Source organism: Mastigoproctus giganteus, chromosome 13 (genome assembly GCF_048544385.1).
Source record: "Mastigoproctus giganteus isolate SK-2022 chromosome 13, ASM4854438v1, whole genome shotgun sequence".
In the NCBI taxonomy this organism is placed as follows: Eukaryota; Metazoa; Arthropoda; class Arachnida; order Uropygi; family Thelyphonidae; genus Mastigoproctus; species Mastigoproctus giganteus.
Window position 1 is genome coordinate 77,160,818 of NC_143587.1, and position 16,706 is coordinate 77,177,523.

General features: G+C 38.0%; 1 protein-coding gene across 1 annotated transcript in view; it reads left to right on the forward strand.

Moving 5' to 3' along the window:
* Itpr (Inositol 1,4,5,-trisphosphate receptor) overlaps positions 1 to 16,706 on the forward strand; it is a 1,293,714-nt gene that overhangs the window by 277,417 nt on the left and 999,591 nt on the right. The gene's annotated exons all lie outside the window — the stretch shown is intronic.

Consider the following 16,706-nt stretch of genomic DNA (forward strand, 5'->3'; position numbering starts at 1 on the left):
GCTCTACAATGACATCAACCTTTGCCCCTGGCAGACATACCCTGGTCCTGTTCTGAAATGAAAGAGTGATTGTTCCTTGAGCACTGAAGTTAAGGTCAGCAGAAATTGCCACCATATCAGAATGTAGTGTGAACTGAACTGCATGTCTCTTCTGTATGCTTAATGTGGAGGAACAATGGAACAAAGAGCAAATGTCAAGTTTTGTGTTCGACTGGGAAAAGTGCCACGGAAACATTTCAAATGATAAGCAAGCTTATGGAGAGAATTGTCAGTCTAGTGTACATATATTATTCCTTTCGCCTCAAAGGTGGTACTTGTGCATATGTCCATTCTGATATTCCCTGTCAGAGACTTGGCAATTTGGAATCCCCTCTCTTTGATCTTCTCTGGCTTAAAATCTCTCTACCTCATTGTGTCAAATTCATCTGTTGTCTCTACCATTCTCCCAACTTCACTAATCACTTGCTCTTTTACTTCCTCTCTTTGTAACTTGACTTTCTCCAGTCCAACTTTCCTCACAGTGTGGTAATTTTCCTTGGTGATTTTAATGTTCACAACTCCAGTTGGCTTCCGTTTTCTAGTCACACCGACCCAGCAGTTCGAGATGCTGAGGCTTTTGCCATTACTAATGACCTAGCACAGATTGTTCATTTACCTACAAGAATACCGGACAGTCCTAATCATTCACCCAATACGTTTGATCTTTTTCTCACAAACAACCCTTCTAAGTACACGGTCAAAGTGAGAGGTCCTTTAGGCACTTTAGATCACAACTTGGTGATTGTCTCTTCTCCAATGGAACCTTTATCTCATGGCTATTCCCAACCTTGTGCTGTTTGTGTCAATGAAATTATTCTTGCAGGAGTGGAATCCTTTATCCCACACTCCACTTTAAAATTTGTCCTTTATCTAAACCTTGGTTTTCCAATAAATGTGCTAAGGCTGTTCAAGAGAAAAATGTTGCATATCGTAACTGGCTTGTTTCTAATTCATCAGTTTCATTTTATGCCTACACCAAAGCTCACAACAATTGTAAAGCAGTTATTAATCAGTCCAAACTATAGTTTGAACATGCTAAGAGTAGAAAACTTGCTTCTTGGCCTAATGGTAGCCGAGCATTCTGGTCTCTTGCCAAAGCTATTGGCAGCAACTTTTGCCCATCTCTGCTCTCACATCTGTCCAAACCAGATGGTTCTGTTGTCACTTCAGCCAAGGATAAAGCTGACCTGCTAGCATCCAATTTTTCTTCCAGCTCATGTATTAATGATCTTGGTAAAACACCTCCCACCATTCCCAACACGCTCCATTCGATGCCTCCTGTGGTCTTCAGTCAAAAAGATATCAGAAGGATTTTGATGAATCTTGATGCTAAGAAAACAACAGGTCCTGATGGTATTTCTCCACATGTTCTCAAAACCTGTGCTCCTGAACTTACTTTGCTGTCTTTTTTTTCACTTTCTTATTCCAAAGGTGTTTTTCCTTCTGCTTGGAAATTTGCTCATATCCAGCCAGTTCCTAAAAAGGGTGACAAATCCCTCCCATCCAATTATCGTCCCATTGCAATTACTTCTACTCTTTCTAAAGTAATGGAGAAATCAATTAACTGCCAACTCTTAAACTACCTAGAAACCTTCTGTCTGATCAATGATCGCCAGTATGGATTCCGTCAGTGTCGATCCACTGGTGATATTCTGGCTTATGTTACCCATTTATGGAAAGGTTCGGTGAAACACAAGTAGTTGCTTTTGACATCTCAAAGGCTTTTGATCGTGTTTGGCATAAAGGTCTTCTAAACAAGCTTCCATCTTATGGTTTGCCAACTGTTTTTAGTAATTGGTTATCCAGTTTTCTCTCTGATCGCTCACTGAGGGTGATGGGTAGATGGCTCTCTGTCTTCTACCTTCTCCACTAATGCCGGTGTCCCCCAAGGTTCAGTTCTTTCCCCCACTCTTTTCCTCTTGTTTATTAATGACCTTCTTCCATTGACTGGAAATCCTATCCATAGTTTTGCCGTGATAGCACATTGCATTCCACTTTCCATTTTGAGAAACCTTGTCCTGCTCAATCAGCTTCAACTTCTCGAAAATCTGCTACCAATTCCTTAAATGCCATTCTTCAGGTAATTCTCCATTGGGGCAAAGACAACTTAGTTGATTTCAGCCCTTCTATAACTCAGTCTTGTCTTATATCTCGCAAAAAGGTTTCTTCTGCTCCTATGCCTATCTTTAGTGACACTCCGATTTCTAGGCAAAATGATATATCTCTTTTGGGGATTACCCTTACTTGTAATCTCTCTTGGCACAAGCGCATTACAAATATTGCTTCCTCTGCATCTAAAAAACTTGGTTTTCTCTTTCGCTCTCGCCGTTACTTTTCTTCCAAACAGCTGCTCACTCTGTATAAATTGCAAATCCGCCCTGCCATGGAATATTGTTCCCACATCTGGAGTGGTGCCCCCAAAACCTCTCTCAGGCTTTTTGATTCCATTCAGAAGAGGGCAGTTAGGTTAATTAATGATTCATCTCTAACAGAGTCCCTCCACTCGCTTTCTCATAGACGTAATGTTTCTGCTGCATGCCTCTTCTACAGATACTTCCATGGGCACTGTTTTTCTGAATTGGCTTCTATAGTTCCTGCTCTCTCTTTCAAAACAGTCCGAACACGTGCCACCACCAGCCAACATCCATTTACTGTCCAACTTCAAACCCATAGAGCCAACTTTTCATCTTCCTCATTTATTCATTCAACTGCCGTTTTCTGGAACAACCTTCCTTCATACATATTTCCTGAAAATTGCAATCTACAGTAGTTCAAGTCCAATGTTAACAAATATCTTCTTTTGTCTTCTCAACCTCAAACCCAAGCACGGTACTAAGTACTATAGGTTCTTAAAAAAAAAAAAAAAAAATGTGTTTGAATGGCATAAGCGTTTTGCCCACGGAAGAGAATCACTGGAAGAATATCATTTCAATGAAGAATATAAAATACAGTGAAAATTCTACTAATGGACACCTCGTTAACGGACATCTCTCTATAACGGACATTTTCAAATTCCCCAACTCACCTCCATTGATTTTATCGTGTTTGCAGCTTCTGTCTAGCGGACATTCTCTGTAACGGACGTGGACAGGCAATCTGCACTGTTTCGTTTAGATTAGCACTTAATTTGATCTCCCCATAACGGACAGCGTCGGAGCTCACGGCCCTTTTTCTAGGAACGTTTCTTCCACATATTGCCTCAATCGTGTGTTTATTTTCTATTTCCGATTCTCTGACTTTTACCAAGGTTTACATCGTGGTTCTAAATCCTTTTTCAAGAATTTTAAGGCATGTGTAAAACTTCTGATGAATTCGGTGTGTGCAAGGGGGGGGAGAATATGGTCGGCCCTTCGTCTTTTCAGTTTCAGTTTTGTTCAGTGTCGTGTGAAGTGCACAATGTCTTCTCGTAAACATTTAACTTTAAAAGATGAAGTCGAACTCATTAATGCGTATGATCGGCAAAAAAATAGTGTTCACAATCTTGCTGCAAAATTCAAAATCGGGAAGACGCAGGTAAGCGACATCCTAAAGAAAAAAAATGAACTGCTCAAACAATTTTGGCAACACAGAAATGATCAGGTTCAAAAATCATTCCCGAAAACTGTTGGACTTTAAATTTTTCGCGCACGTTGTAAAAAAATTCCCATTAATGGGCCTATTATTAGGGAAAAGGCTTTGGAGGTTGTGAAATCTATGGGAGTAAATGAGTTCAAAGCTTCTGTGGGATGGCTAGACAAGTTCAAAACTCGGCATAAAATTTCTTGGAAAACCGTAAGTGGTGAAGTGGATCTGTTGATACTGGGGTTGTAACAGAGTGGACCGTCAAATTGGAAGATTTATGTCATGATTTTGAAACTAAGGATATTTACAACTGTGACGAAACAGGGTTGTTTTTTTAAAGCTCTTCCTGAAAAAACAATGAGTCTAAAAAACGAAAAGTGCCAGGGCAGAAAAATTTCTAAGGAACGCTTGACTGTACTATCGTGTACAAATATGCTGGGTGACTTTGAACAACCTCTTGTTATAGGAAACCCACAAAATCCTCGTTGTTTCAAGGGCATAAAGTTGAATCTTTTGGATGTTGACTGGAAGTCTAATAAAAAAAGCGTGGATGACACGAGATATCATGAGCAAATGGATAAGTCACTTTAACCAAAACATGATTCGTCAAAACAGAAAAATTATTCTTTTCATTGATAATGCTGGATCTCACCCGCACATTGTCCAACATTCAAATCATTTTGTCCAACATTCAAATCATTTCTCTGCCACCAAACACATCTGCAGAGTGTTATCCCTTGGATCAAGGGATAATAAAAAAAATTTTAAACTTCACTACAGAAAACGTGTTTTAAGAAATCTCATTGCAAACATGAAGGATGTAACATGTGCGAGTGACCTTGCAAAGAAAATCAGCATCCTAGATGCGATTCAGTGGATTTCCTCTTCAGTAAACGTAATTAGAAAACAAACTGTTGTGAACTGTTTTATAAAGTCTGGCTTCTCAAATGCAAAAATTTAAGTTGTGAACAGCAATGTGGAGCACCAAGAAGAACAAGAACTTCAACATCTATTGATAATGTACGATACTTCCGCTACAAGTGACCCTGGCTACAAAGATATAGACTCAAACCTCACTACAGAAGATGGTGCTCTAGAGATCAATGACATTATCATCGATATTTTTCAAGAAGTTCCTCATGAGGATGAAGAAATGGAAGGAGGTCATTCTGTCGAAGAACATATTAACGACGAACCACCGATGAAAATAGAAGAAGCGCTCATACAAATCAATCATTTAAAAATGTTTTTTGCCGCTGAAGAAGATACTGAAGGACTTTCGATGGTTTCTTCACTCCAAACAAATGTTGAAAACAAAATTATCAGCCGGAAGAAGGTGCAGAAGAAAATAAGTGATTACTGTATGCATTTTTCTTAAGATAGTCATAATATGCATAGCACAATTGTATGTATATTATTTACGAAAATATTGTGCAAAATCTGTGTATAATTTAATTTAATTTTACATTAAATGTTTAACGATTTTTCTTTATCTCTTGTGTATGCAATTGTATATTATTTACAAAAATATTGTTCAAAATCTGTATATATTTTAATTTAATTTTACATTAAACATTTAACGATTTTTCTTTTTTTTTTTCTCCCTCAGACTTCTTGTTAGTGGACACTTCTCTCTAACGGACACATTTTCGTTCCCCATGGCTGTCCGTTAAAGGGAAGTTTCACTGTATATCACTTCAATGAAGAATATAGAATCTATAATATAGAATATATCACTTCAATGAAGAATATAGAATCTATAGTATAGAATATATCACTTCAATGAAGAATATAGAATATCACTTCAATATATGAAGGTCTATGTGCAGTTTGTTCCACATTTTTTATCAGATGATCAACAACAGGTGTGAGTTAAACACTGCAGAGTGTTTAACTCACACATTGAGGCCACTGAAAGCAAACCTAACTTCTTGAATTTGGTGTTTTCAGTTCAACTCCGCAACAGAGTTACAAGGTGCAGAGTGGAAGTTGGAAAACTCTCCCAAAGCCAAAAAAGTTTGTCAAGAAAGGTCAAAAATCAAAACTATGATCTTCACTTTCTACAATAGCAGGGCAATTGTGCACAAAGAGTTAATGCCCAATGGCCAAAGTGTTACTGCTGCCTGCACATTTTGAAATGTTTGTCGCGTAGATTACGTCCTATGTGACCTCGGTATGGAGAAGACAGCAGTTGGTTCTGTTTGCATGATGATGAACAAAGTCACAAGGCTCTCATTGTTTGGGAGTTTTTGGCTAGCAATAAAGTCTGTATACCGTCACACCCACCATATTTATCAGACTTAGCCCAGTGCTACTTCTTTTTGTTCCTGAAGCTCAAGGCACCACTGAAAGGCTGCTATTTTGATGACCAGTACTAACCATTGAACTAACCAGTCATGGCCTTCTATCAGTTGTTCCAGTTGCTTTATGATCATTGTATGTAATGTATGGATGCAGGAGAAAGTTATTTTGAATAAACCTAGGTTAGTTTACTCATGCATGGGATCATTTTTTTTTTTTTTTTTCTGGCATCAGTCTCATTTTTATATTGCTGCACTGTGTATTTATCCTGTCCAGATGCTCTTGCATTACTTCTTTAACTACTGATTCCATTGTTTTCCCTGAAACAGAAGTCAATCTAACAGGTCCATAATTAATTATGTTACCCTTTGAAACCCCTTTGTGAATTGGGGCTATATTTGCAAATCTCCATTCCATAAAGGCCTCTCTTAAATTCAAGGATGCTCACATAATCGACATGGGGAATAAATTTTTAAAATCAACTAGATGACTGGTATTTGTATCAACATGTCAGGGAAAGTACTAGAGAAAAGAATATCCTAGACCTCATCATCACACATGAATCAGATGACATAACAGGGCTGACAGTAGAGGAACCAGTAGCAGGAATTGATCACAGAGTTCTACGGTGGATGATGACGAGAGAGGTAGCAGAAGTAAAAGGCAAAGGAATGGGTTTTAATTTCAGAAAAGGAAATTACGATGCCTTAAGGTACTACATGGCCTCTATTAACTGGGTAGATATCGTGCAGAAAATGAATACATTTGAACTGTGGTACGCTTTTAAAACATTAATCACAGATGCCTTGAATGCGTATATACCATTAAAAAAATACTCCACGAGGAGGGTTTCAAGTTGGATGAATAGTGACGTTGCCACATTACTTGAGCAGAAAAAGGTGGCATGAAAAGGTTACAGAGCAATAAAAAGTACTGAAGCCTATAACAGCTACAAGGTGATGTGTAATAGAGCCACAGAAAAGGTTTGACAGGTAAAGGCAGTTTATGAGAAATCACTAGCAAACAGAGCAAAGAGGGGGGGGATAAAGAATTCTTCACATATATAAATGCCAAGAAGAGCAGGACAAACCAGATCGGATCTTTATGTAAGGGAAAGGGGATAGTATTAAATACACCAGCTGCCGTTGCAGATGAACTCAACAGTTATTTTGCATCGATATTTACAAATGAAAAACCTTTTGTTGCAATGGGAAATTGTGGGAGCGAAGTTAAAAAATATGTAATTAATGATATTGAAATTTCGCAAGATTATTTAATGAAAAAACTTTCGAGCCTACAGACCAGTAAGGCTCCTGGAGTTGATGGAATATACCCTATAATCTTAAGGGAGGTGGCAAGCGAGTGCATTGAACCATTGAGGCTAATTATGCGAGCATCACTAGACTCTGGGGAGATTCCCTTGGATTAAAAAAGTGCAAATGTATCTCCCATACATAAGGGTGGCTCTAAAAGTGAAGTTGGAAATTATGTCAGTCTGACTTCAGTAGTAGGGAAAATCATGGAGGCAATGATCAAGGGTGGAATTCAGGATCATTTGGATCGAATTGAAATTCTCAAGGATACTCAGCATGGTTTTGTAAAGGGAAAATCATGTTTAACAAATCTGGTTCACTATTTCGAAAGGGTCACTCACGAGCTGGATTTAGGGAATAATTTCAACATTGTTTATTTAGATTTCAGCAAAGCTTTTGACTCAGTCCCACATGAGCGGTTGTTTTATAAGCTGGAACAGGTTGAAATCACTGGGAAAATCCTTAGCTGGATAGAAGGATGGCTTCAGGGCAGGAGGCAGAGGGTTGTGATAAATGGCTATTCCTCAGATTGGGTTGATGTAAGAAGTGGGGTTCCCCAAGGATCAGTATTAGGACCACTGTTGTTTTTAATTTTCATAAACGACATTGATGAAGGGATAGAGGGCGCGATGTCTAAATTTGCAGATGATGTTAAAATTGGTAGAGGAGTTAATGATCACTGTCAAGCTGAGCTTCTTCAGAGAGACAGAGACCTAGATAGACTTCAGGAATGGTCAGAAAAATGGCAGCTATGCTTTAATCCAACAAAATGTAAAGTATTACACCTGGGAAACAGTAATCCCAAAATAACTTATTCACTTGGTGGAGTTCAACTAAACCCAGTACTGGAGGAAAGGGACTTGGGTGTTACGATACGGTCAGACATGAAATTCTCCGAGCATTGTAAACAGGTTGCAAGGAAGGCCCATGGTGTCCTATCGATGATCTATCGAACTTTTGCAAGTAGAGATAGGGATGTGATAATCTCATTATATAAGGCTTATGTTAGACCACACTTGGAATACTGTGTTCAAGTATGGAGACCGCACCTAAAGAAAGACATCGAGCTTCTTGAAAGGTTGCAAAGACAGGTAACTCGCCTGGTGTGATCGGCAAAAGGGCGTCCTTATGATGAAAGACTTCGAATATGTGGGTTGCAGAGTTTGGAAACTAGACACCTTAGAGGAGATTTGATTGAGGTGTTTAAGGCTCTGAGAGGCATCAGTAAAATGAATGAGGACGAAATTTTCAAGATTATAAATGATGCTAGAACTAGGGGACATAAATTCAAGTTACAGGGGGAAATGTTTAGATTGGACTGCAGGAAGTTTTATTTTAGCCAGCGAGTTATAAATTACTGGAATAAGTTGCCTTCATGGGTGGTAGAGGCCGACAGTTTGGGGAAATTCAAAGGTCATCTGGATAGTACTTTCAGGTAAGGGAAGCACATAGGATGATAGGTTTAATTTCCTTTTTTTTTTTTTTTTTATTAATTATTATTATTTATTATTTATTTATTTTTTGTTTTTATCATTGTTTTGTTTGGATTTTTTTTTTGGCTAGTGCAGCATAAGGCCATAGGCTTTCTTGCACCATGCGGCCATTACTAATACTAATACTAATCAGGGCTGAATGTTTGATTACATCTTTTTCTGCCTCCTTTATTATAACTGGATATATCCTATTCATCTCAGGTGCTTTTTTATGTTTAACTTGAACAATTTCTCCTCCACTTTCCTTTCAGTTATCACAAAATCATTCTTCTCCCCAGAAATTGACTCACTTCTAGCATCCCATACTTAAAAAAAATCCTGATGTGTGAATATAAATCCAAAATACCCACTTAGTTTGTCTGTAACCTTAGCAGGATTATCAGCGGTTAATCTATTCATATTTAATGAACCAATATGATTCAAACCCCTTCCTTCTACTGTTTACATAAGTAAAGAAGTCTTTGCTTCTTTTCTTTGCTGGAGACTTCTCATAATCTGCCTTAGTTTGCCTAACCTCCTTTGTCACTTGATTGCAGACCACTTTATATCTGCTGTAGGTGTCTGAACCACCTGATAATTTTTATGCATTTAAATTATGAAAATTCACTAGACATAACAGATTAGTGCATTTCATTAATTTTGTATGTAGTGAATTAACGAAAATGGTAAAATGGCATCGTTTTTATCATATCTCATGTTGTCAATACCTTCACAACGAGTTTCCTGATATTTTATTACTTCGAATAAGTCTTCTCCAATGGTGAAGCGTTACTTATTCGAATTAATTTAATATCAGGCAACTCATTGTGAAGGTATTCACAATATGAGATAAGATAAAAATGATGCCATTTTACCATTTTTGGTAATTCACTACGTACAAACATGATTGTGAAGCACTAATCTGTTATGTCTAACTCTTTACAAAACTAAGCTGTGATTCCCTTATTAGCATTAGTAGAGGTATATGATGCAAGAAAGCAAGCTTATGCAGCATCAGCCAAAAAAAAATTGCCACTTCACCCCTCCGTTCGTTCGAAATACCTGTCCAGCTGAGCCTTAAATTTATTTAGGCTATCAACTTCCACAATAAGGGATGGAAGTCTGTTCCACTAACCAACTACCTGCTGGCTAAAGGCAAATTTCCACACATCTGTCCTATATCTGTCTTTCCTCAATTTGAATTTATGCCCTCTCAGGTGATTATTTTGAGCAAAAGGAAGAATCCCATCAGCATTGAGCATGCTCAAACCATTCAAGGCTTTATACACCTCTATCAGATCACCTCGCCAGTGCCTAGTCTCCAGTCTTGAAATGGTGCCTCCAGACCTGTATACAGTACTCAAGGTGTGGCCGGACCATTGCCTTATACAAGGGAATAATCACCTCCTTATCCGTGCTAGAAAAATTCCTGTATATCATTGACAAGACACCATGACCTACTCATGCAGTCCGTCTGCACTGCTCAGAGAACTTCATATCTGCCTGCATAATTACCCCCAGGTCCTTTTCATTTTCTACCCACTGTCAGTGTAGTACCACAGAGTTGGTACGTTGCTCTGGGGTTGCTGTTTCCCATATGTAGTACTTTACATTTGTCAATGTTAAACTTCATTTGCCACCTCTCAGCCCATCTGTTCAACCTTTCCAGATCCTGTTGCAGCAGCATAGTGTCAGTAGTTTCCTTGACAACCCTGCCTACCTTTGTATCGTCTGCAAACGTCGACATTAAGCTTGATATACCATCATCAATATCATTTATAAATACAGAAAACAATAATGGACCCAACACTGAACCCTGAGGCACTCCACTATTAACATTAGTCCACGATGAGCAGTGTCCATTGATTACCACTCTCTGTCTTCTCACCCTCAACCACCTCTTTATCCATAGCAGCAATTTGCCTCCAATTCCACACTGCTCCAATTTGTGCATTAGTCTTCCATGTGCAACAGTATCAAAAGCCTTTCTAAGATCCAAGTATATAATATCAAAGTTATTCCCTGCATCCAGTTCTTTTGTGACTGCATAATAGTATCCAATCAAATTGGTCAGACAAGACTTCCCCTTTACAATACCATGCTGTGTCCGAGCTATAACTGAAGTCTTGTCTAGATGATCCTGCAGTGTTTCTTTAACCAGTGCCTCAATTAATTTTCCTGGAACAGAAGTTAAACTCGCAGGTCTATAATTACTAGTGTCAGCCTTTGATCTTCCTTTGTGAATTGGGGTCACATTTGCACATCTCCAGTCTATGGGTACCTCCCCTGAGTCCAAGGAAGCTCTCATAATTATGGCCAAGGGTTTGCTTACTTCCTTTGCTGCCTCCTTTAATATAACTGGATAGATCCCATTCACCCCAGGTGCCTTTCTTGTGTTTATCTTCAACAATTTCTCCTCCACTTTACTCACAGTTATTACAAGATTATCTACCTGGATTTGGCACATTATAGCCTTAGTTGCTAATGCGCCAATAAAATACAAATCAAATCAAACAAGAATATCGAGCTTACTGCCAGAGGAATTGAATCAGCTCTGGCATTCCCCTCGCTGAATAACGCCTCGTGTGTGAATGTCGATGCAAAATATTCATTTAGTTTGTTAGCTACCTGAGCAGGAACCATCAACTGTTGAACCATCGATATCAAGTGGACCAATCTGATTCATCCCCTTCCTTCTAGAGTTTACATAAGTAAAGAACTCTTTGCTGTTTTTCTTAACATCCTTTGCCAAAGATTTCTCATAATCTGCCTTTGCCTGCCTAACTTCCTTTGTGACTTGTTTACAGACCAGCTTATATCTATCATAGGCTTCTGTGTCACGTGTTAATTTATATGTATCCCATGCATTTTTCTTCTCTGCCATGTGTCTCATTAGTTCATCTGACATTCATTTCTCCCTAAACCTTGAACAATATTTCTTAGTTGGTATGTAAAGCCTAGTAGCTTTCAAGATAAGTTCTTTGAATTCTTCCCGTTTTGAATTTGCTGTTGGTAACATCATCAGTTGGTCCCACTGTATAGAATTTAAATACTGTCTCATACCATTGTAGTCACCTTTACGAAAGCAATAACCCTTCCCTTTACCCCTGATGGTAATTACATCTTTGAGGAAATCGCACTTCAGCTCACTATGATCACTGCCTCCTAGTGGTTCCTTTATCTGCCGATTCTTAATGCATGAAGAATAACTACTGATAATCAAATCAAGAGTATTACTCCCTCTAGTTGCCTCCCGAACATGCTGATGTAGAAAACAATCATCCAATAAATCCACAAAAGCCTTGCTAGTATGTGAGTGACCAACCCACAAATTCCAGTCAATATCTGGGAAATTAAAATCCCCCATTATATGAGACTCTCTGATTTATTGGCCCACTCTATTTCCCTATACAGTTTCTTATTATACTCATCAGAGTCAATAGGCCTATAGCACATTCTTACTCTTAATTTTGATCTTTCCATTATAATTCCATAACTGTCCAGATGATTTTGATTTGCACCTTTTACATAATCTTCCCTGACAGAGAAGGTAGACTGACAGTTCTGTAGTTGTTCATTTCATTATTTGAATCACTGAACAGGAGAGATGTTTGTATGCCATCAATCTATAGGGACTTCACCTGGATCCAAGGATACACTCGTTGTAACAGCTAATATTTTGCTGCTTCTTTCAGTAGAATTGGATATATTCTCTCAGCTGATATTGCCTTGTTCGTTTCTCATTGCAATAACCTTTCCTTTAGCCTGTTTATGATTATCATTATATCTTTCAATTAATATTAGCAGAATCACTGGTATTCTTAACTTTAAAAACTTCCTCTGTGGTTTAATCACTCTTTTAGTAGCAGCACATTTCAGACTTGCTAGATGAATGCTTTCTGTATAAATATGTTAGTAAACCCACAAGGGAAAGAAATATGCATTATCTGTTTATTTGGTTATCATATTCATGATATGGTTATCTTTAGATCAGAAAGTGGGAGTCAATTCATCAATTGAGTAGTGTAGGTGAACACAGCATGAGTTTGGTAAAGGCAGGTCGTGTCTGACCAATTTGATTGGATACTATGATGTGGTCACAAAGGAACTGAATGCCAAAAATAATTTTGATATCATATACTTGGATTTCAGGAAAGCTTTTGGTTTGAGCCCTTGATCCACCAAATATGGAGGATACGGAAAGGTCAGGGAATGACCACAACATTTCCCCGCAGCAATATGGGCTTAGTGGCTAATGCTCCTAAAATTCAAAATAACAACAATAACAACAAAGGTTTCCAGGGTTGTTAACAACAGTAAAGACATCAAACTGGATCTAGATAAGTTGGGAAAATGGGCTGAGAAGTGGTAACTGAAGTTTAACATTGACAAATGCAAAGTACTCCATATGGGTAGCAATAACCGAAGAGAAACAGACCAAATATGTGGTTACTACACCCAGGGAAGTGGAAAGTGAAAAAGACCTGTGGGTAATTGTGCAATCAAATATGAAGTTTGTGGTACTCTGTTACTCTTTGGTACTACACTGACAGTGGTAGAGAATGAAAGGTACCTGGGGGTGGTTGTGCAGGCAGATATGAAGTTCTCTGAGCAGTGCAGATGGACCTGCCATGGCAGATCGTGGAGTCTTGTCAGTGATATATAGGAATTTTGCTAGCAGGGACAGGGAGGTGATTATCCCGTTATACAAGGCAATGGTCAGGCCACACCTAGAGTACTGTGTACAGGTCTGGAGGCATAATTTTAGGAAGGATGTAGAGTTGCTAAAATGAGTACAAAGAAGGGCAGCAAGATTTGTGAGGGGAACAAAGGTGCTCTTACCAATAAAGGCTTAAGTTCTGCAAATTGCATCACCTGTAGTGCTGCAATTTGCAGAATTGCCGTATAAGGCCTTGAATGGGTTGAGCAAGCTGAATGCTGATGGGATTCTTCCTCTTGCTCAGACTAAGAACATGAAGGGCACAATTTCAAATTGAGGAAAGATAATTGTAGAATAGATGTGCGGAAATATGCCTTTAGCCAGCGGGTAGTTGATTGGTGGAACAGGCTTCCATCTTTGTTGTGGTAGCTGATAGACTAAATAAATTTAAGTGGACAGGCATTTGGAATGAATGGAGGGGTGAAATGGGAGGTTTTTTTTGGCTGATGCTGCATAAGCTTGCTTTCTTGCATCATATGCCTCTACTAATGCTAATGCTGACACTAGGACATACTATTTAAGTTGCTATGTTTACAGATAACATTATGATTATCATTGCAACAATCGCATTACAATCATAATCAATGCCCTAACAGGCTATGCTATAAGGGTCTTAAAATTGAGATGACATAATGGTTCACAAGGAATGGCCTTGCTTACTAACTTTCTCAAATGGATGTGATACAGTCATTCTGAATACTTCTACCATATTAAGCATTCTGTATTATACTAAACCAAATATGATAGTTCTTCCAGTAGAACACACTCATCAAATCATAGTTAAAGCTTGTAAAATCATTTTTTCATAAAAAAAAAAATGTATTTTACCTCTTCACTTAAACTGCAAAGTGACTAGCTCACATCTAATTATTGTAGCTTTTTATTTGTTATATTATTTTTCTATTCTCTAACGGATTAATTATTACTTGTTTTACCGGTAACTTAACTTAATACAATCCTCTTTTGTACATATGCTTTTATTGTTTGAATCTATATCAATGTTTATCGTCCTGTTGGATTTCATATTATTGTTATTATGTTTATTGATCTGATCTCAGATACACTGTTAATGGTTACCTGTTGTGTATCTTGTTATTAATAAAATAAAATAAAATAAAATAAAAAGTATGTATATATATATATATATATATATATACAGCAATACCTCACTTATCACGGCTTCATCTAGCTCAGGTTTTACTATAACACAGTTTTTAATTACGTTTATGTCGAAAATTTACTGTACATGTGAAAACACATTCAATAGCCTAGACCAGTGTTTCCCAAAAATTTCTAGTCACGGAACACTTTTCATCTCACAACATATTCACAGAACACTTACGAAACACAAGTTTAGTGGGATCCTAAGAACTATTTCGTAATATTTTATTACATACGACGCACTGTGCATCCGGAGCATCTATATTTCCAACACATGTAAAGCCGAAAATCAAATAACTGTCATCATACTTTTGTTTTGGTCTTTTATTAGTTGGTTCCCGTTTTTTCACTTCAGATTTTTGGAGAACAAAAGGCTATGATTGTTCATCTTCACTTTGAAGTTGACAATATTGTGTTCTTTTTCATTGAACATAGTTGCACTACTAGAAGTACAAGGTTGTTAAAATTAAAGTATCCCTATGTAGAGGGCTGTGGAGCGAGTTCTAAGATTCGTACTGAAGAGAAATTTGGACAACAGGTACAATAATGTATGTGCTTGCCATTTGTTGGGAAAAAAAAAAAAATTAGTTCCAGAATTTGGCACTGTGGCAATACAAATCACTTGAACAGTGCTATAATTGTTCAATGTGTCCTCCATTTTGGTCAACAGTTTCCATTCGAAGAACAGGATTTTCTACAGCAGAACATAACATGATGACATGTTATGTTCTGCTGTAGAAGATATCTTGTCAACTGGAATAGCTGGTACATAACATCTAATGCTGTTCTTCAGATCTGCCAGAGTTTGACACCCTTCCCAATACACCTGGTTCTTCAAAAAACCCCCACAGCCAGAAATCACATGGGGTGAGGTCTGTTGATCGGGGTGGCTAAGATGTCTGTAAAGTGTTGCCTTAGTAATCTTTGGATACAACGGTGGATGTGGGGTGGCACACTATCTTGCGTGAATATGGTATCCTGAAGGCACCCACGTTGTTGCAGCTCTGGTATTGTAAAGTTTGCCAACATTTCATAATATTGCTGTTCAGTAATGGAACAATGCGGGGTCCAGTCGGTGTTACTTGTTTAAAAAAATATGACCCAATCATTGATTTGGTCATAAATCCACACCACACTGTCACTTTTGGAGAATGCAGCGGGACCCCTTGGATAAATTGAGGGTTTTCTGTTGTCCAAATGCAACAGTTGTGCGTATTCACTTGTCCATTTAAGCAGAAGTGAGCTTCATCACTACAAAGGATATTACATGGCCAAGTGATATCCACTGTCATTTGCGCCAGAAACTGAAATGCATATGTGAAATGAATATCTGCATCATCATGCTTTAGCTGCTGTAGCATGTGCATCTTGTAAGGATAGTACCGCAACACCTGGTGCATTACTAGCCTTACAGTGGAATATGGCATGTCCACTTCACGAGAAACAGCTGACACACTTGTGCTATCACATGGAGATTGACTCAATAAATCCATGACAGCCATAGCCACATCTTCAACACAAGAGGAGTCCACTCATTTTCAACCTCTACCTGGTTGATCACCAAGATGTCCTGTCACTTCAAATTTCGCAATCATTTTGCGGACAGCACAAACAGTCATAGGTCCATGCCGTATGCACTTTTGACACCAGAATTCTCTGATAGCCGCAGCTGCATTGTTGCTGTTCTTATAGTACAGCTTTACTAATAGTGCCTTTTCCTGCAACATTGTTGGCATTGTTGCTGTAGTGCAGGCAAACATCTACTGTATGATTTTGAAAAGATTGCTTTGCTTTTATACAGTACAGTAGAGCTGAGTAGTGGCACTATGATAATAACTTATGATTATGCAAATAACATAAATTTTTTGCATAATCGTAACTAAGATAGTTACGTGCCATACAGTGACAAATTTAGTAACTAATTTTTTTTCCCAATAAATGGCAAGTGCATTCTTTATTGTACCTGTTGTCCAAATTTCTCTTTAGTATGAGCCTTAGAACTCCCTCCAGAGCCCTCTACATAGGGATACTTTAATTTTAACAACCCTGTACTTTGCTTCTCGTTTTAAAGTTCCTTTTTTCAATCATAAATCCATGGTCATTTATTTTAATAATAATATTTCGAAATACTGATAATTA